This window comes from Zeugodacus cucurbitae, chromosome 2 (assembly GCF_028554725.1).
Source record: "Zeugodacus cucurbitae isolate PBARC_wt_2022May chromosome 2, idZeuCucr1.2, whole genome shotgun sequence".
Classification (NCBI taxonomy): Eukaryota; Metazoa; Arthropoda; class Insecta; order Diptera; family Tephritidae; genus Zeugodacus; species Zeugodacus cucurbitae.
In genome coordinates this window covers 41757414-41778679 of record NC_071667.1, presented here as the reverse complement: position 1 = coordinate 41778679, position 21266 = coordinate 41757414, and the positions used below count along the sequence as shown (strand labels likewise).

Below are 21266 nucleotides of genomic sequence, written 5' to 3'. Positions count from 1 at the left end.
CTAAAGATATCTATCTTTTTATCTGCCACATCACGGGGTAATTAGACCAGATAAAATTACAACAAAAGTACGAGTAGTTTGCAATGCCTCGAAGAGTACTAGCTCAGGCAAATCACTCAATGATGTACTATACACAACCTGATCTCATGTTGCTAATTCTAAATTGGCGCATGTTTCAATACGTTTTCAATGGGGATGTAGAAAAAATGTAAAGACAAATTCTTGTACATGAAGATGACCGAGATTTCCAACGCATAGTCTTCCGCAAATCAAACAATAGTCCAATTAACGACTACAAACTCAAAACAGTCACCTTTGGCATCAATTGCGCACTCTATTTGGCCATTAGAACGTTACATGAAGTTGCAAAAACATGTGAACCAATCTTGCCTTTAGCATCTTCTGTGTTGCAAACACAAATATACGTGGACGATATACTATCAGGTAGCCACAGTATCCCGTTAGCGTGCAAATCACTATCTCAAGTGATCAAAGCACTTAATTCAGCAGGTTTTCCCTTAAAGAAAATTATTCTCATATTTTTCATATACAATTGAGTCAATATCTGCAATGTCCGCCATTACAAAACGCCAAATACTTTCCTCGGTGGCAAAACTTTTCGACCCCGCAGGATGGCTTTCGCCAATAATGATTCAAGCAAAAATCCTCATTCAGGAATTGTGGCAAGATGGCACTGATGGGATGAACAGGTAAAACCTGTACGTTAACTAAATGGGTTCAATTTGCTAACAACTTACACACCATATCAGAAATTCGAATCCCTCGATGGGTTAACTTCACCCGTGACATTAATGTAGAATTACACGGTTTCTGTGACGCCTCTAAAAAGGCATATTGCGCAACGGTCTACGTACGAACTCAGTACGATAGCAAAATATCTTCACATCTCTGGGAAGCCAAAGCCAAAGTTGCACCTTTGAAGACACTAAGCCTGCCACGGCTCGAACTGAACTGAATGGTGCTCTTCTGTTAGCAAAATTAATTTCAATAGTTCAAACCCATCTCAAATTAAACGATCACAAAATGTATCTTTGGTCAGTCTCAGAAATAGTTTTAGCATGGTTAGAAAAACCACCATATACAATGGAAGACCTATGTCTCTAATTGCATATCACAAATCTTAGATTTAGTTGGCCCAGCCAAATGGCAAAATGTTGCGAGTGCAGATAACCCAGCGGATCTTGGGACAAGGGGACACTTCACCTCACCAGCACTACACTCTGGTGGAACGGTCCTACATGGCTAACAGAATCACAAGAGTTCTGGCCAAATCTCCTGCTCGGAATATAATACCGCCAGAGAGTCGGAGAATTGAAAATTTCCATATCACTCCCGAAGAGGATGATATTCTCCACCGATTTTCATCAGAGCACTAAGAGTAGTCGCTTATATGCACAAATTTACCCAAAGACTTGGAAAAAAAATAAAAGGAATACCAAATGACCCTTTCGTGCAACTAACGCATTCCGACTTGCAACATGCTAAAGTTAGTCTTATTACATACACACAAACTCGCTACTTCAATTCAGAGAAGTCAAAGTTGCTTGAAAAACGACCTCTCGAAAAGAGAAGCTCACTTCTCGTCTTAAACCCATCCTTGGACGCTAAGGGATTACTCAGGGCAAATGGAAAACTAGCGAACTCCAGCCTTAGTTACAATGAACGGCATCCCATCATTATTCCCGGTTTACTTATTTATTTCTAATATATATCCACCAGCTTACACTGCATGGTGAGCATCGCTTGATGCAACAAATGGTCCGACAAGAATATTATATACCGCGACTAAAGCCACAAATAAAAACAGAAATTCAAACAAGCGCGATTAGAATTAAGCAAATATATATATATACATATATCTATATATACACTAGCTGACCCGGCGAACTTCGCCCCGCCCAATTTTTATTTGAAATAGTTAAAACGCTTTTTGAACTCTGTTCAAGGACATTTATTTGTATGGAATGTTAATATATTCAGGGAATAACGTCTCTGATCAATTTAAATATTTTTGGCGAAGTTCGTTCTTTGTTTTGTTGTGTAGCGTGTAAACAAATAAAGAAGATGGCTCTCCAACACGCTAACATGACACATACATACCTATGTATGTATGTACATATGAAACTGTAAAATTTTGAACTTAAACGATAAATCGGTTTGAATCATTCGAATTCTCAGAATGAACATTCCTCACTTTTACATTTGCTGTGTTGTAGTAAACTATTCACTACAGTGAAATTATTATTTATGAATAAAGACGGAAACCTTAGTATATATCTGGTATAAAAATCCACGGGATTGAGATTTGAACTTGAGGTCAAAATTTTTAAAATTATTGATGAAAATTTTCGTAGAGTTTATAATAAGCACAAATTTTCATAAAATAGTTCATTTTTGAATAAATATTCAAGTTTTTAACAAATAAGTTAATTACAAAATTGTTAGTTGATAACATGTAACATTTAATTTTATAATCTTAAGATAGATAATTCTTAATTTTTAATAGTAGTATTTATTTTTTTGAATTATAAACATTTTAATTTAACTTAGCACTAATTGGTGCACAATATTTTTGGTTAACCTGTCTCGAGCTAACACAAATAGATTTGATGGTTTTCCCACACGTGAGCATGCAACATATAATTGCCCATGGGAAAAACATGGATTATCCAAATCTAACCCACAAATGGACATTGTTTGGCCTTGAGACTTATTAATGGACATGGCAAAAGCTAAACGAATAGGAAACTGTAGTCTTCTGAATGGTATCGTAGATTCTGACGGTATCATTGGAATACGGGGCAACAGGACCACTTCTCCTTTAAACTTTCCAGTCAAAATGGTTGCTTCAAGAATATTCCCTGTTAACTTTTTGATGACCAAACGTGTACCGTTGCATAACCGAGGGGGATTCAAATTACGCAGAAGAATAATAATTGAACCAATCTTCAACCGAAGAATACGTGGTGGCATTCCGGATATATCTTGAGAGTTTAAAAATTCAGTTGGAAAATTTACACTTTCATTTTCATCAACAACAGTATCGATTGATTTAAAAGACATCAGATCGCCTGGCAACAACTGTTGTATCTGGAAGTTAATTTCGTCAACATCAACATTTTTGGCTGCCAAAATAGCCCGCCCACTGAGCCAGTTATGATCTAAATAATTATTTTGTATATCCGGGAAAATACTTTGAGTCAATTAAATTTTTGTGTGAACAACAGTGCAGAAATTGTTTGGCAGTTTAATGCTTTGCGTGTTCATACTTAGTTTATGCTTAAGCACTGAAAATGGGAGGCTTAAGCAATGCTTCAATAACAGCTGATTTTTGTTTTGAATTTGCTTTGAATTTTCAGCGACATCTTTCGTAGCATAGGGCAAGTGTCCGTTCGTTTGCACTCAATAACTGCTTATACTTTTCCTTCAGTTCCCATAGGTGCTCCGACTCGCTAGTGATGAAATTTGGGGTTCTTTTGTTGTTTTCATCAATTTTTGATATAAATTTATGTATTGTCTGTTATAATTTAAATATTTCAAACATATTTTTATGAATGACATTTGTAAAACATATGTTGCCCATAACGTTGCCATATATCACAATAAAATTTTATAGAAATTAAGCATTGACTGTGAAACGCAAACGACTACTCAGTTTGCAACAATACTTAGCTTAGATTTTATTTAGGCACAACTTAAGTATGGACTGTGAAGCCGGGCATTAGCCACACAAAATTCTATACCTAAATGCAAATAAATGAAATTTTTTTTTTGCATTTAGGAAATACATGCAGAAATCAACTCTGCGTTTTCCTAAATTCCTCTGAAATCTCCCAAATTCGAGGAAGATTTACTGGAAAAGAGTGGCAGCATTGCTTATTTGTCTGACCATACATATGTACATAACTTTATTTATTTCACGGATTGTATGTGATTTTTTCTTAAATTTAGAATATTGGAAGTCATAGATTCGTATAACTTTACCACAAATAATATAAACTTCAAACAACGCATTTTCATTTAATGTTTTTAGCAAGTGGCAGCTTTTGTTATGACAGCCTAAATCCATGAAAATTTAGAAATGAATGTAGCGCCATCTACTGTAACATAGCGCACTTAGCGCCACCAACTGGTGGATAGATCTTTGCTTATAATAAACAAATAATTTGCAATAAAGAAATAATGCGACTATAAGGAGAGTTATAAACTATCCTATCTTTCAAGTTGGACCAAACTGTACACAGTGTTAAAAATTTCATTAAAATCGGTTCAGTAGTTTAGGAGTCCATCGAAAACAAACAACGTGACACGTGATTTTTATATATTAAGATATACATGTATATATACACATATACGCATCCACAATATTTTTCACCAAATTATAAGTAAATTTTAATAAAATTTCATATTCCCATAGAAATGGATATAGACGAGAACCAGACAACCTTCAAGACAGTGAGGCCCGAGATAGTGACACCTGTCCCAGCTCCGAGGACGCAAAGGGTTATGGGACCACCATCCGCCGCAACAGCCAGGGATAGAGTTGAAGAGCAGCCGATTGACGATCAGGGGCCTCCACGCTGCAGTCTGTGCCATCGCCCACACGCTCTTAAGAGATGCCCCATCTTCCAGAGCATGAAGCCAGCACAATGCCGCCAAATCGCAAGAGCTCATGGGCATTGTATGACCTGCTTGGCAGACGACCATGCCACCAACGACTGTTGGGCCGACAGTATGTGCCAATACTGCCACCGACCACATCAAACGATGTTCCACCGGTTTCCCAAACGAACCGGTACAGAAGATACCACTCGCATTCGTCGCCGTCCACAACGCGATCTGGCCAAACGCAGAAGAGAACATCGCAACGAATATGTCCAAACCGCACGTTCGCGACCACGTTTGCGTCCACATTTGCAAACTTCTCCACCACGCCGAACTCATCAGCATCAGCAACGACGCTCAACTGGATTGAGGGCAGTAGTTAGCACGCTACAACAGCTTCAGCGGGTTCTAGGCGATTAATCCGCCTAGGGGGGTCGGAATGTTCACATGACATCGCATCTTGTGACATCACCCGCCTATCACATCAGTCATCACATACGTAACAGATAACACACATCACTATACACAACTCGCACAACATACACCACAGCTTAACAAATCACTCAGCACACAACAAAACACAGCATGCAACACCACAACCACACAATCACCAACATTCATCCCATTTATTCACCACCCAAGTTAACAAAAGGGATAGATCCGAACGGGATCATTCTTCTTTTCGTTTTTGCCAGCGACCTTAGTGGTTCGATATCCGATCACCGTAAGATCAATAGCCGTCCGCGACCGGAAAAGTGGTTTTGTGTGTGTGCACTCAACATTTACATTTACAATTATATTTTTTTTCAAAATTTAATATTGTTTAATTAACTCGGAATTAAAATTAAAATTATAACGATCTTAAAATCCGTGCGTTTTCCTTTCCCCTTTTTTACAGTGCGTTATCAGTGCCCTTTACATTAACGTAAGTATCTGGTGCATATACATACGTGAACACATAGGTTCACTTTACCAGTTAGATTTACCACTTTCGGTTTTCCAAGTGTCGGAAATGATGAGAGTGCTCATCAATAAATTGAGGACCTTGGCGAGGTAGTTTAATTTCGCCGAGACAAGGTGTTTTAGCATCGACATTTTTATACCGGGAATTTTCAGTTTGATTTTTGTAACTTCCGAATTGCTTCGGAAATTTGTCCTTCAGTTTAATGTTTCATTATTTAATGTGTTATATTATACGCCTTCCGATTTGTGTTAAAATTTCTTTAAATCAACTGCCCGACTACAACTTCTATCTGCTACATAGTTGTACATTATTCCTATTACCGTTAACCGCATTGGCACAATATTGTAAACGGTAAAGTCAGAAAATCAGTTCGATAAAGCTACAAGTGCAATTTTTTGTAACGGATAGAATTGAATCTCGGAACTTCAACTGCTTGGTTCTAAACCGTGACAGTACCATTCGTTTTTTTCCATAAAGTTTTTTTCTTTAACAAGACTTTTTAAATATCACAAGTTGCTTCTCAACTATAAACAAAACACAGAGGTAGTCAAAATTATTTACATAGCGAACGTTTTTTTTACAAATTTCACACAAAAAGCTTTTGCTTGTTTTTGTTGTTGTCGCAGGGTAACAAAATGCTCTGTTGTTGTAAACCTTGATATCTATTCCTGAGCGAATGAAGTTAGTTTGGCTAGAAATATGGCGGATAAATAAGCAAATGAACGGAAGACTCGCAGTAGTCAAAAGTATTTACATACATTTTTTTGCGTCAAAAGTATTTACACACCCCGATTTAGCCTTTATTCTAACTAACAAAGCCTTAAAATATAAAACTTGGTAAATAAAATGACGAAACCAAAGGAATTGTGGATTATAACTAGAACGGAGATTGTTACTAAGTTTAAGACTGGTGTTTCGGCTTCGGAGTTCGTAAAAATTTATAGGATTTGAAGGAATACTGTTTATAATGTTATTAAAAAGGAGACGAACAATTGCAAGGATACTTTAAAGAGAACTGGGCAGAAACCTGTGGTAAGTCAAAGATAATGTAGAAGATTAGTAGTAAATGTCATTAAAAATCTTAATATGACAGCACTATCGAATTAGCAAACCGCATGAACAGTCACTGATGCTATACTGTTCAGAATATTTCCGAAACCAAAAAAGCGATATGCCTATCATTTGCCTTAAATTACATCCTAAAGCCTGTAGTGGATGCATTCTACCACGAGGGAAGAAAAATAATGCAGTTTAGACGCTAAATAGAATCGGAGGTTTTATTATGATTTTTTGGGGAAGTTGTCCTTACTTACTGGTACTAATTTAGGGACCCTAAATCATCCGGATATATCCTTCAACTAGTGACCACATTTTACAACAGGACAATGGTCCATTTCATAAAGTATCGTTACTAACAAAACTTTTAAGTGAAGCGAATCAAGTTGACCTGCGCAGATCACGACTTAAACTTTATTGAAAATTTTTGGGGTTTCGTTAAATATCAGAGCACAATTGATATAAACGAAAACGACGAAATTACCGACATTTGTTCTAAATTAACAATTAACTCAGGGCACAATTGTGTTGAATCGGCACGATTCCGATTACTTTGGCGGTCGTGGTTTGACTCCGATCGGTATAAATGGGGTATCGGGTGAAAGAGGAGGCTCAGAGCAGGAATATATATAAATATTCTTTATTGGACTAATAGTTTTTGAAATATTCATGTTTAAAAGTCCAATTTTTTCTATAAATAACACATGGTATTTCACACAATGTAACGTTATTTTTTTCACATATTTCACTTCACATATTCAAAATTACACTATTAACATTCAATTTAATTCAAAATATAGATTTATTTAAGGTCTTTAATGCAAAAATTACTTATTTTAAAAATCACTTAGCACACTAATAGCTGAAAAGGTTTCCGTGTTTACAATTATGTAGAAACCGAGCGTTGCCTCATGTTAGATACCATAGATGATAGATTTTTTAATGACTGTGTTTTATTTATTTGCATATCATAGTTTTTTGTCGTAGAACTTTCTTCTGCATCAAGTATGTATATAAAAAATCTTTCCAGGGATGTCCGAAGTTTTTTTCGTGTACAATTCCTTTCTGCACTGGCGGCCTTCGGCCGCGCTTTAAAAAAATAACCCTGGACGAGCCAAAACCGGGGTGTCCAAAGTTTTTTTTCGCGTAGAACCCCTTTCTGTACTGGCGGCCTTCGGCCGCGCTTCAAAAAAATTACCCTGGTCGAGCCAAAACCGGGGGTGTCCGAAGTTTTTCGCGTAGAACTACTTTCTGTACTGGCAGCCTTCGGCCGCGTTTCAAAAAAATTACCCTGGTCGAGCCAAAACCAGGTGTGTTCGAAGTTTTTTCGCGTCTTCTGGTCAAGCCAATACAAGTGTTAGCAAAATAAGACACTGTCCTCGATATGATTTTTATACTCTCGCAACAAAGTTGCTACGAGAGTATTATAGTTTTGTCCACATAACGGTTGGTTGTAAGTCCTAAAACTAAACGAGTTAGATATAGGGTTATATATATCAAAATGATCAGTTTGACGAGAAAAGTTCAAATCCGGATGTCTGTCTGTCCGTCCGTCCGTGCAAGCTGTAACGTGAGTAAAAATTGAGATATCTTAATGAAACTTGGAAGACGTATTTCTGAGCACCATAAGAAGGTTAAGTTCGAAAATGGGCGTAATCGGACCACTGCCACGCCCACAAAATGGCGAAAACCGAAAACACATGAAGTGCCATAACTAAGCCATAAATAAAGCTATGGAAATAAAATTTGGTATGACGGATCGCACTATGAAGGCCTCCCATACAAAGGTTAGGTTGAAAATTACTAAAAGTGGGTTATCTCACTAACGAAAAACGTCAGAAAAACTAAATTTCACATAAGAAATGGAAGATGGAAGCTGCACTCAGATTTTTTTACAAAATGGAAAATGGGCGTGGCGTCGCCCACTTATGGGTCAAAAACGATATCTCAGGAACTACTCGACCGATTTCAATGAAACTTGGTTTGTAATAGTTTCCTTATATCCCAATGATATGTTGTGAAAATAGGCCAAATCGCTTCACAACCACGCCTACTTCCTATATACCAGAACTTTGAAAACGATCTGAATCGTTTACTTTGCAATATATAAAGCAAGCACTAGTGAAGATACCGAGGCAGAACTTTGCACAATACTAAGTTTATAATGTGACAGCCCCATTCTAAAAATCGCCGAAATCGGACCATAGGTTTTCAAGGCCCCATATATCAAACATGAGGACTTCGGTGCTTCGAACCTAATATTAGGGTTTCTAACTTTCAATGGACTTTATACAATATATATGACGAATATGTGGTCAAATTGTGTATTATATAATATTAATAAAATTAAATAAATAAATTGCGAGTTAAAAATGATCGGTTACACCCGAACTTAGCCCTCCCTTACTTGTTAACATTTATTTTATTAAATAAAAGAAGAGGAATTTCGGCAAAAAAAGAGGAATTTTCGCAAAAAGATGAATTTATGGATGAATTTATATATGGTATCTACAATGTGGCAGCGCTCGTTTTCCGCATAATTGTAAACACATAAATTTTAGAGTGAAGTGATTTCTAAAATAAGTAACTTTAAATTTAAAATTTGCATTTTATTGAATGTCAAATATTTGAAGTGAAAAAAGAGCGTAAAATGTGTTAAAATGTGTGAAATTGCTTGTTGAAAATTTTGAATTTTTGATCTTTAAAGCGGAATATCTCGAAAACTAGGCCTCTGCGGTACCTATAACCATATATATTTTTTAATCGGGAGGACGTCCTCTTTCCAACGGCCCTCAAATCGCGGCGCCATAATAATCGGAATTGTGCCGTTGAATCAATTCGGACCATAAAGCAGGCTGTTATTGATGCAAATGCGATGTAACCAATTATGAATTTACCTCCTTAAAATAGTAACTTTGAATAAACATTAAGATTAAAAAAAATCATTAAAAAATAACAGAATAATAGAGTTCAAGTTGTGTGTAAAAACTTTTGACTACTGCGAGTATTCAGTTCATTTGTTTATTTGTCCGCCATATTTCTAGCTATTCTAGCCACTGTTCTGTCATCTTGCAACCCTTTTGTTATTGTACAAATAAACAGAATTGTGCAAAAAGTTAAATGTTTATTTACAGCAAATTTTGATATATATTGTTAAAAATAAATATGTAAAAACAAATTAGTGAAGCGTAAATATATTTAAAGTGAAAAATATATGTGAAAAATTCAATATACAGTGAGAAATAACGTGTTGAAAATTGTTAATTTTAAATCTTTAATTGCAAATATCTCAGAAACTATAAGTTTGCGGCGGCAATAATTATATATATTCGTAATCTGGAGATCCTCCTCTATCCGCCCATATTCACCCCGAAATCGTGGGACGGTATACTAAAGTTTTCCCGATATGCGTATGTTCGAAACATTTCAACGCTTACTGTAAGTATTATATATTTCTAATTTTTATACATGCATGTTATATGCAAAACACTTTCCACACAGCTGAAATTTGTATCAACATACAGATAACGTTAACAAATGTGCAAAGTATAACAGAAAATCAAATATTGTACCTCACATGGTAATTTAAGCCTGTTGTAATCCTAATACTTACCAAAATTGTTCACTATGAACCCAAAAACTAAATAATTGATATAAAACTCAATAAACGTTAAAAAAGTAAGATACGTTTGGAATGTTTAATCTACAAATATGTTTTGGAATATATTTGATTATGTACTTATATCTTCTATTTCATGCTTTGCTATATTATTAGAAGGTTACACTGTCAATTTTTATGCTTGTGTTAAGCAGTGAATATACTTGCAGACTTTTATGCATACCGGGTCGCAGGTCAGTTCACTGCACACTTATGCGACAAGTTGCTCATACTTCATTTCGTTTCAATCTTTGAAGTGAGCGGACGTTATCAAGAATGATAGAAGACAAGATTACGACAGGCTGAAGCGTTCACGACCCACGAATGGGAATAGGCAACAGAAGAATTGTCAAATGGAAAACGGAAATGTGAAACATAGTGAACCAAATTGAATAATGTGCAGATAAAATATCACAATGAACGTAATTCTTAAAATCTTCATTTATAAAATGATCCAATATAATAATGCATATTTATAATTAAAATTATATGTTTTGTTACAAAAAGTTCGCCATTTAGCCAACTTTTTTGTTGGTTGGAAAAGTGAAAAAAAAAATCTTTATAGACGATTTTTTTGTACTATTGTTGTTTAATTCCGCCATTGCAGACTTCTTTTTCAAGTTAATACATTTTTCACTTAGAATTTTAAATAATAATTAAGCACTAGCCTTGACTTCAGCTTTTTGTTTTGGTTTTATTGTTTTGTACCACTGTGCAATTTTGTTTTGCTCGCGTGTTCGGGGTCGTGAAAGTTGTCAATTAACAGGAACTCAAAACCCAAAAGAGTTATCTGTAAACCCCTGTCGTAATCTTGCCTTCTATCATTCTTGGGACGTTATGGCATCCGACGATGAAATTGTGGCGCTGCTTATATTTTCAGTGTACACTGATAACGAAAAGAAAAGCAAGGCAAAAAAGCGAAAAGATCAATTTTGGTGTGAAAATTTTTATAAAGAACGGCCAAAAGACTACGCCGAGGTGGAATTTTCAGAATTTTGTGACAGAACATATTCTGATTCTGCAAATACTGGCTGCGAATATGCATTCTCAAAAACACTTAGATGTGTTATTTGAGTAATCACTGTAGGGAAAGGTTCTGGAGTAGACGACGATGAAGTGTGTGGGTTCGAGGCGCGGGATATTCTGCAGATTCTTGATTTTCTTTGAACGGCTTTTATTTGAACTGAATTCATGTTGAGGTTACCTAATTGTCCTCAATACTTCGTTTTGTAAATATTTGCTGCTCCGCGGACAATTTTCTAAATAAAATTGCCCAAGATTCAGCAAATACGTCAGAATCATCACGTTATTTTTTGAATTCTTGATTTGGTCTAGATGTTGTATGGCCTTTTCAAGAAATTCTGAATTGTTGTCTGTTTTCTTTCGTTTTCATGTGCTTTCAGAATCCATCTAAAAATAGAAAGGAAACTAAAATTAGTTCAACTTTTCTTTCAGACTCCAAAAAACGAAAATGAGTCGGAATTTATTGCTGATGACTTCTATACCATGTGGAACTTCCCCAACTGCATTGGAGCAATAGACGGCAAGCATGTCGAAATTATGAAACCACCTGGAACGGGCTCATATTATTACAATTATAAAAAATCCTACTCTATTGTTATGATGGCAATCGTTAATGCGAAATATACAAGTTCATAGCCGTTGAAGTTGGTGCAAATGGAAGAGTATCTGATGCTGGAATATTCGGTCATAGCAAATTTAAAGAGAAATTTAATAACAATGAATTGTATATTCCGCAAGCGGCAATAGTCCCCATGAGTGAGGAAGACTTTCCCTTTGTTTTTATTGAAGATGATGCATTTCCACTTACGGAGAATTTAATAAAGCCATATAGTCATACTCAACTAAACGCAGAGGAAATTATTTTCAATTACAGATTATCGAGAGCTAGACGCGGTTAAAAACACGTTCGGAATTTTGTGCAGCCGATTTCACATTCTTGCAAATAGGATAAATTTGAGTCCAAAAAGCATCGAAAATAGTTTTGGCTTGTTGTTAGCTTCAGAATTTCTTAACACGGAAAAATTTACAGCAATATATGAATAAGAGTTTCGATATAGAAAATGTTACCACAACACAAACTCAAAACGTATCTCAGAAAAGCTCTTGTGAACTTTCAAAATTAAGACCACTTCAAGGGGCAAATGCGGCAAAAAGTGTACGTAATAAATACAAAGAGTATTTCAACACAGTTGGATCAGTTCATTGGCAAAATAAAATTTTGTAATATCCAATAAAATATTATATGATAATAAATATATTCTAATTAATGAACATTACTCACCACGTTTTTAACATCATTTTCCTCGAAAGTATTTATTCTACTCGCTTGCATTTCTTGATCTCGTAGAAAATCTAATTGGTAAAAATACCATAATGTCGGCTCATAAATATCTTCATAGCCAGCGCCAGGCCTCGTCGATTTTTTTTAATTTGGAGAGCTCACGCCTATAACAATTACTCATGCCATTAATACGTTTTTTCACAACATCTATAGAAGCACTTTAATCAAATTCTTTATACTTTGTTAAAAGAATTTCCCAGCTTTGTAAACGCTTTAATTTATTTTTGTAGTTGTTATGTTTTACTTCCCATAACATTTTTTCATTTCTAAACACTTCGATAAAATCGCGCCAAAACTCATTATCTGTTAAAGCCATTGTGCGCGCACTACCTATCGCTCTGAATTCTTTCGAAGTATGAGGTTCTGTCTGCATTGCGTACAATAAGCGGACATACATGTAGCAACAACCAACAGAAAAATTTAAACATTTCAATTTTTTTCATACGTGTATAGCGGTAAATACACTTGCAGACTTGTCTGTACTACATGTCATGAATGGCATACCGTCGCATCGTGTAAAGCCTGGTCTGTACACCAAATTTTAGGTCTGCATGCAAGTATGCACAAAATTGAATTGTTTCAATTTTTCTGCTCGTCGTTGCGACCGGTAGCAAAGTGTATTGTGTGATACGCAGACCGATCTCATTCTTGCTTCATTTTTGCAGTGGAAGGTTGTGTACGCATCATGGCGCGACATGATATTTCGAAAATTTATGAAGCGATTTTGTTCAAATTTTGCACATTTCTTTGCAATAAAATTATGTAGTTAATGAATTAAGGATTATATATATTTTTTTATTACAAAGATTTTTTTTAGCCAAAATATGCCGAAAATTTTAGTTTTTTTTTTTTTTAAAAATCTGTAAAAATTTTAAATTTTAATATAATTTTTTTCCTTCGATCATTAACTAGAATCTTCCTTTTACTGTCGAAATATTTTTGGTTTTTAATTTTAATAATGAGTTATAATGTCCACGGCAAGAGCCTTTTTTGGACACATGATCGGAGATGAAGTACCAACGGCTGAGTTTTTGAAATTTTTCAATAAAAATTTAAATAAAACAACCCTTAAAGGCTTATGAAACTCCTACAGGAGAGAATTCAGTAAAATCTTTACAAATATGTTCGCACCAAAAGCATTGTTTTCGTTTTTTTGCTTTTCATTTTCAGCGCATCCCGAAATTACAAGCAGCGCCACAATTGCATCATCCGATGCCATAACGTCCGCTCACTTCAAAGATTGCAACGAAATGATGTATGAACAACTTGTCGCATAAGTGTACAGTGAACTGACTTGCGACAGAGACACAGACTTGCGAGTGCAGACAGCGACATATCAAACAGCAATTTCATTGTTGCCGTATTAAAATCTTTCACTTCAATAAAATTTACATATTTAGTTTAAAGTGAAATGATTTGTGCAAAAAATGTAAAATTTAGCGATTTATTTCTTTTAAATAATCGATTGTTATTATAAATTATATGTATATCAAAGCTATTTCCGTTTCTGCTGGCGAAATAACGTCATATTTGTTATAACTTTTAATAATTTTACAATTCGCATATTAGTGGTAACTCTACAGCTGCCCATTGTCGTCGCCAAAATTAGAAACGTTTTTAATTTAGCGACAACGACAACTACAAGCCTGTTGTCGCGTAGTTGTGCTGTTGTCAAAAAATCTGTGCCAATAAGACCGCGTGTATTTTAGTATTTGACAGATGTCGCTCGTCGCTTGTCGTCTTTTATGTGTTTTGCACAACATGTAGTACAGACAAGTCTGCAAGTGTATTCAGTGCTTAAGTGTTGTAACGAAATTGGTACCAGAATAAACCCAGCAAGTCATGGGTACTGAAATTCCAACACTTTTAAAGAAATTTTAATAACACCACCACATACACACATATGCAACAAATTGCGCAATGTGCATAAACATTTACCTCAACTCTTCTTTCGTACAGCAACCTGAATGATAGAAAGAAACAACCAAAGTTCTCGTGTTTAAACAAGTTTTGTTTTGAGCTATATCATGGCTGCTTGTAAAATTTTAAAAACTTCTTGTATGTTTAATTGTTTATATAAGGGCTGCCGGACTGGCAGCAACACATAGTTCTGATAAGAGAGTTGTCGAGTAAGTACAATTCTAAGTACAGAGTTGTCGAGATAAGTGTAATCAAGTTATAAGTTAGAGTTGTAAAGTAGAGTATTGAGTAATAAAGTGTTAAGTTATATGGAATTAAAAATAAAGATTAGTGTATAGCCATTAATGTGTGACTTTTATTTGACAATCAAGTGATCAAACTCAGGGTAGAGTTTTAGAGTAAAAGACAGATTTTGGAAATCCGTTACAATATAATTCACACTAAAAATATTAGCTGTAATCGATTGGTCACTTCTCTGCTCGCTATCTTTGGGCGCTGCTAGCCAGTCAAAAGTTCTACATGTGAAAGCGAATGGGTCTGGAGGTGAATGAGGACAAGACGAAATATCTCCTGTCATCAAGCAAACAGTCAACGCATTCGCGTCTTGGCTCACACGTCACTGTTGACAGTCATAACTTCGAAGTCGTAATAATTTCGTATATCTCGGAACCAGTATCAAAAACATCAACAATGTCAGCCTCGAAATCCAGCGCAGAATCACTTTTACCAACAAGTGCTTTTTTGGACTGTGTTGGCGATTGTAAGGTTAAGTCCGCTCTCGGCGAACCATAATCAAACTCTACAGGCCGCTTATCATTCCCGTCCTGCTTTATAGTGCAGAAGCTTGGACGATGTCAACATCAGATGAGACGACACTAGGAGTTTTCGAGAGGAAAATTTTGCTTAAGATTTATGGTCCTCAGAACATTGGCAACGGCGAATACCGCAGACGATGGAACGATGAGCTGTACGAGTTATACGACGACATTGACATAGTTCAGCGAATAAAAAGACAGCGGCTACGCTGGCTAAGTCATGTTGTCCGAATGGACGAAAACACTCCAGCTCTGAAAGTGTTCGATGCAGTACCCGCCGGAGGAAGCCGAGGAAGGGGAAGGCCTCCACTCCGTTGGAGGGACCAGGTGGAAAGCGACCTGGTCCCACTTGGAATATCCAACTGGCGCCGAACTGCGAAGGAAAGAGAGGAGTGGCGCGCTCTCATCGATTCGGCTATAAACGGTTCAACGCCAATCACATACATACATACATAGACGCAGCTCTAAACAAAGGGATAAACAAATATTGTTGTGCAGATTAAAGTATTTTTCCACCTAAGATAATGCTTCAGCACTATTGCGCATGATTAAGAGGACATTATTGCGCAGGCTTGCACCATAAATGCTGCCTGTCTGTTTGATTAACAGAATAGAGCGTTCTTTTGGCTTCTCTATAACGCTTAGCAAATCGACGTTTCGGGAAATTTACAGATATTCATATTTATCATGGAAAAGTAAAATACATTTTAAGCCATGTTAAATTAACATGCATATAAAGTCAGTATTCAGGAATTTATCACAATTCAATAAGTTGGTGAGCGCATATAGAAGAAGTACGAAAGATTGGGAATGGTGTTATTGGGATGGCGATCACCTATCACGATAATTATTGAACATGTAACATGCAAAATTAATAGGTAACGACCCATATCTCAATATATTTAGACACGTGGATTTCCGGACATAAAAAAAACAATAAAATAATAATATTTGGCTGAGGGAACAACCAATATTGGTAGCAAAAAACAAAGATGTCATCAATGACGTTGTCAGCTATCCCAAAATATTTTTATAATCATTGGATTTGCCTGGTCTATCACCATTTCATTTTGCATTTAAAAACAGCAAACTGTGTTGATTTGCATCAATCATTTTAAAATTTACCGGCTATAACTTTTTCGTCTTTAAGCGTAAGAATTTTTTCACTAAATTGAAAAACTTATTAATTTAATGTATGCTTTAGCCACAGAAAGGTGTGGCCGGGTTTGCTAGTATTCTAATAAAAATGTATTAGTTATAAAATTTTATTACTCACAATTGATGAAGTAAGTAAAACTCAGTGCAGCCGCTGGAAGAAAATATTGCAAACAAACAATCGATTTAAAAATAATAATTTACGAGCGAATTGAATTTCAACCCGGTCATCATGTCTTCTAGGGTTAGATAGGCATTTGACAGTAGTCCAGAGCTTACTTACACCAGTGAAAAGATTACCAGACTTCAGGTGCTTTGGCCATTTCGTCCGCTTATATTGATTTACCGTTCATCGAATCTCCAAATTTATATCCCTTATACGGGGATCACAGGGATCGACACGGCGTAAGGCATCGCGCTCGTTGGCTAAAACTGCTGCTTCCACTGGGAAGTTAGAACGGATATCCGCAATGCGTCCAGTCGGAATGAAGCAAGAAGTACCAGCTGCGATCGCCTTGCGGAGTTTACGTTCGCCAACGTATATGTCCGTAGGAATGGGCAATGCGTTGAAGGTGCTCTCGGGAAATTCTGTGAAGCCGACTCAGTTAGCTTTTTTGAAGTTAACGAAGGTGCGGTTGTCCACAGAAATAAAGTCAGGAGGTTTTTCGATCGAGACAATTATAGGCAGATGGCCTGATGCGACAGTTAGCATAGGTCGCCAGGTTATGCTATTTATCAGACCACCGCTAGCGATTGTAATATCAGGCGAGCTATTACAGGTGCCCAAAATTCTGGTGGGGGCTTCGTCATTCATTGTGCAGAATGTCGAATCGTCAATCTGTTCTGCCAGCTCCATCCCCCGACGATCATTTGACAGACAAGAATGCCAAAGATCGTTCACCACGAAGCAGCGCACCGATGTTCAGGTGATATCCTGTTGTGCAACATGTAACCGGGGGGTGAATATTAAATATTTCGAGCTCGTCACCGCCTGACTGGATAGCTATGCCCTGACATTCTAGGGTAGTATCCCTGTGGTCGATGTCTCCAGCGATTAAACGATACTGCACTGTGTTATACAAAAGGAATATCAAACCACCATCATTGTCTCGCTCGCGATCCTTACGTATAACGTTGAAACCGGCACAGCTCAGAAAATCTAAGCGGTCATTTAGCTTGGTTTCTTGGACCGCAGTTATCAATACGCCTTCCCGACTCATTAGCTCAACTATCTCAACTGTCGCACTCGGGTGTTGTTTGGCGACTCCGTTTGAGATTGTTGCGGGGCAGACTCCTGCAGCATGGGACAACGAATGACTCACTCCACGCACGTGTGGTGCGCAGGCCGGAAAACGTCGGAAAATGACACCAGCCAGAGCAAGAATTGCACTTAACCGATGAAGGTTGATGATGGGTCTGATCAGACTGGGATTCATGCTGCCTGGAGCTCCGGAAGACCGTTGAAGACCTATCTTGGCCACTTGCCATTGGTGGCGACGCAGTGGCGTAGAAGCGGTTGTGCGTTGGCAGCATGGGGCCACATAACTTGTAGTCCACTCCCTGTAGGTCTTAAGGCCAGAACAGCTCTTAAGATGGCTCCATCCATTGCATGTGTTACACCTAACCGAGATGGAGTTTGGGTGGAGACTTTTGGCGCATACGCAGCAGAAATATTCCCTTGGGCCCGGGTTTGGCTCAACGTCAGCGCGGATCAAAAGAATTAACAGCCCATGGTCGGATCCGAAAATCAGAGTCAATCACGGTGTAACGTAGAACCCGCTGTTGTGGGGATTGAAAATTAGTGATATGAAGCAATGATTAAAGTCGTAAAATTTTAATTCCAAGACATTTGTCCCATGAGTGTTAAATATACGAGTATAGTTAATGCAAAGTGTATCTTTTCGGACGAGATTGTACCTGTCTCAAGCGGGTTTTTTTAATTTTTCGGAAGATTTTATTATATGACAAATGTACCATAATGATTGGCAGTGAATAGTATGATCTGACACAAATGTTTGGTTTCTTTTAACGTTGTAAAAGAATTTTGTAAGACTATAGTCGCCAGTATAAATGACCTGGTTCAACAAGAGTTCGTGAGACATGATATAACATAAAGATATGGTAAATAATGACGTTTAATTAAATAAAAAATCGTTGTTTAGTTATATTTGAACTAAATTATTTGTACGTTTGTCGTGAAATTACTAGATTTCTGTGCATTAAGTGTATCGATTGTTCAAGTTGATTATTATTGGCAATTTTAAAGGACCTTTACTATCAATTTATCAGAAAGCACCGTTATTAAAATTATTAGTTTAATAAAATTTGTACATTAATAAACTATTCAAGTAAATTATTCTATTGGAAACATTCGCATTATACTAAAATATAGATTGTACACAAATATTGTATTAAAAAAAACAGCGACTGGAGACTCAGTTCCCTATCCTATTGGCTTCTCGTAATGTTTTTTTTTTGGTCAACTCGGTCTACTATAGATATGCCAAAGAGGTGTAATGTATCTCCTACATTGAAATGCTATTTTGAGTACGATCCCTGGATTGTCAAATATAAAACACAATTTAATAGTTATCTTTATTTATAATTCAAAAAATTTCATTTAACACTTTATTACCCATCTTACTTATACTTTAAGACACTTTGTGACACTCTAATTTGATCTGTCACGGCTAAAACTTCGTAAATAATTTCGCTGTCTTGAGGATCTGGAAAGTTATCGTTGATTCTGTTCTGGCAACGGATTTTTTTGTATGTTTTTATCTGGATTGAGGTTAAAAACTTTTGAGTAAAAATGTATTAACACTAAAAAGATTACAAAATTTTGTGGTAAAGATGGTACTGAAGGGCTCCATTCGGATTGGTATAAAAAATCGGTTACTAGACTATCAGGCCTATTCCGTGCACTTGACAAAATAACAGAAAAATTTAAATTTTTTTCATATTTTTATCAAGTAAGAAATTTTTTGGTATTCTTGACAATTTTGATAAAATAAAAAGCTTAAGTACGTATAGCTTTTCCCCACACATGTGGGAAACAAAATAATGTAAACAGAAACAGCTGATTTCTGTCCAATTATATTGAACTCAATTGAAAACATTATTTGAATTATTCTATAACTTACGTTTTCACATGCATTTCAATATTGGTTGCAAAATAGTTAATAATTTAACTTCAATTTCAGAATAAATCCTTCGTTCTTGGTCTAGACGTGAAGTTTCTGAGAGTGCGCAAATATTCCATGCGCCGAATGTGGCCCTATTTTTCATGCAAAAGGAGTGTTTGTTTTAACCGAGCATTCTTCATTGTGACTTCGTTGATAAGTTTGGTTTATGATTGACCGGTTCCTATCACCCTATCTGATGTAGAGATATCGACTGCAACCTCCCAGACCTGATACAAAGTATTTGGTTTGGTTTTACAACGCCATTTACTCTACATAGATGATAAGGTTATACTGCCTTTACTCGGTCGCCAGAGCCTCGTTAGCCTCCCTAACCAAACATGTTTTAATCGCATGGAATACACAGAAAACAATTTCCTCAAAGTTACCTTCATTATCTTAATTTTTTTTTACAAAAAAGGGTAAAATAAACTTCTTAATATAAAAACGGCTCAATAACGCGAGCCATCAACATGTTCATATTTTTCCTCTTTGTATAAAAATAAGGACAAAAGTTAAATATCTCCATTACAATAAATTCACTTTCACAACTATCTATAACCATGATTCAATTATAAAAGGTTTGATAAGTAAACAGCTTTCTCAAACTTTTTTGACACCCCTTCTGCGTTAGCAAAACAATAATGTGTTTTTGAAAATCTATCCAAATTGTTCAAAAATGTATAAACAGCAGCAGATATTTACCAATACAAGGGGTAAGCAATACTGTTTCGTTTTTATCTTTTATTTTTTCGATTTTTTTTTTTTACATTTGATTTTTACATTGCGCAAACGGAAAAATTGTTTGATAAAATTAAATGTTTTAGTAAAAAATCTTTTAACCGCTTCGGTATTATTCTTATTCAATTGCATATATCGAGACGCTCATCTCTTTATTTGACTTAATGAATTTAAAACATGTACGATTGCAGAAAAACTAATATATAGTTCAAAGAAATTCGGTATTATTCTTATTCAATTGCATATATCGAGACGCTCATCTCTTTATTTGACTTAATGAATTTAAAACATGTACGATTGCAGAAAAACTAATATATAGTTCAAAGATTCAAAGAAATATACAGTTCAAAGATTCAAAGATTCAAAAGTCGATGGTCCAGGATGACAAAGACCAATGTGACAGCGAATTAATTTCAAATACACGGCAGAAAACTGATGAATCCAATTATAAGAAAGTTAAAAGGCCATATTATAGCAAGAACATGTTTGAAAATATTGTTTGTAGGAGATAACTAATATAGTTAAATAGACCCAAGTCAACCTTAACGTTTGCTATTTAACTATTCGCCCCTATTCCCGTTGTCGTTATCGTTTTAAAACGACTTAAGAACGCCTATTTGGCATTCCTGTTGGCGTTAACGACATTTATCGAAAATAAATTGAGATTCCCCAATTTGAAACGACTATAGAAACGACATAGAAACAGTATAAGAGTATATTTAAGATATGAAAGATCTAAAAATTCAAAACGAAGAAAAAAATAGTACTCCAACAAGACGAGGAG

General features: G+C 36.0%; 1 protein-coding gene across 1 annotated transcript in view; it reads right to left on the bottom strand.

Moving 5' to 3' along the window:
* The window catches only part of LOC105220233 (kelch-like ECH-associated protein 1B), a 30961-nt gene extending 20542 nt beyond the window's left edge, over nt 1–10419 (bottom strand). The window contains exon 1 of the mRNA XM_054226064.1: nt 10260–10419. The gene's annotated coding sequence lies outside the window, so the exon portion shown is untranslated. The remainder of the gene's footprint in view (nt 1–10259) is intronic.
* Between the last annotated feature and the right edge of the window lie 10847 nt (nt 10420–21266).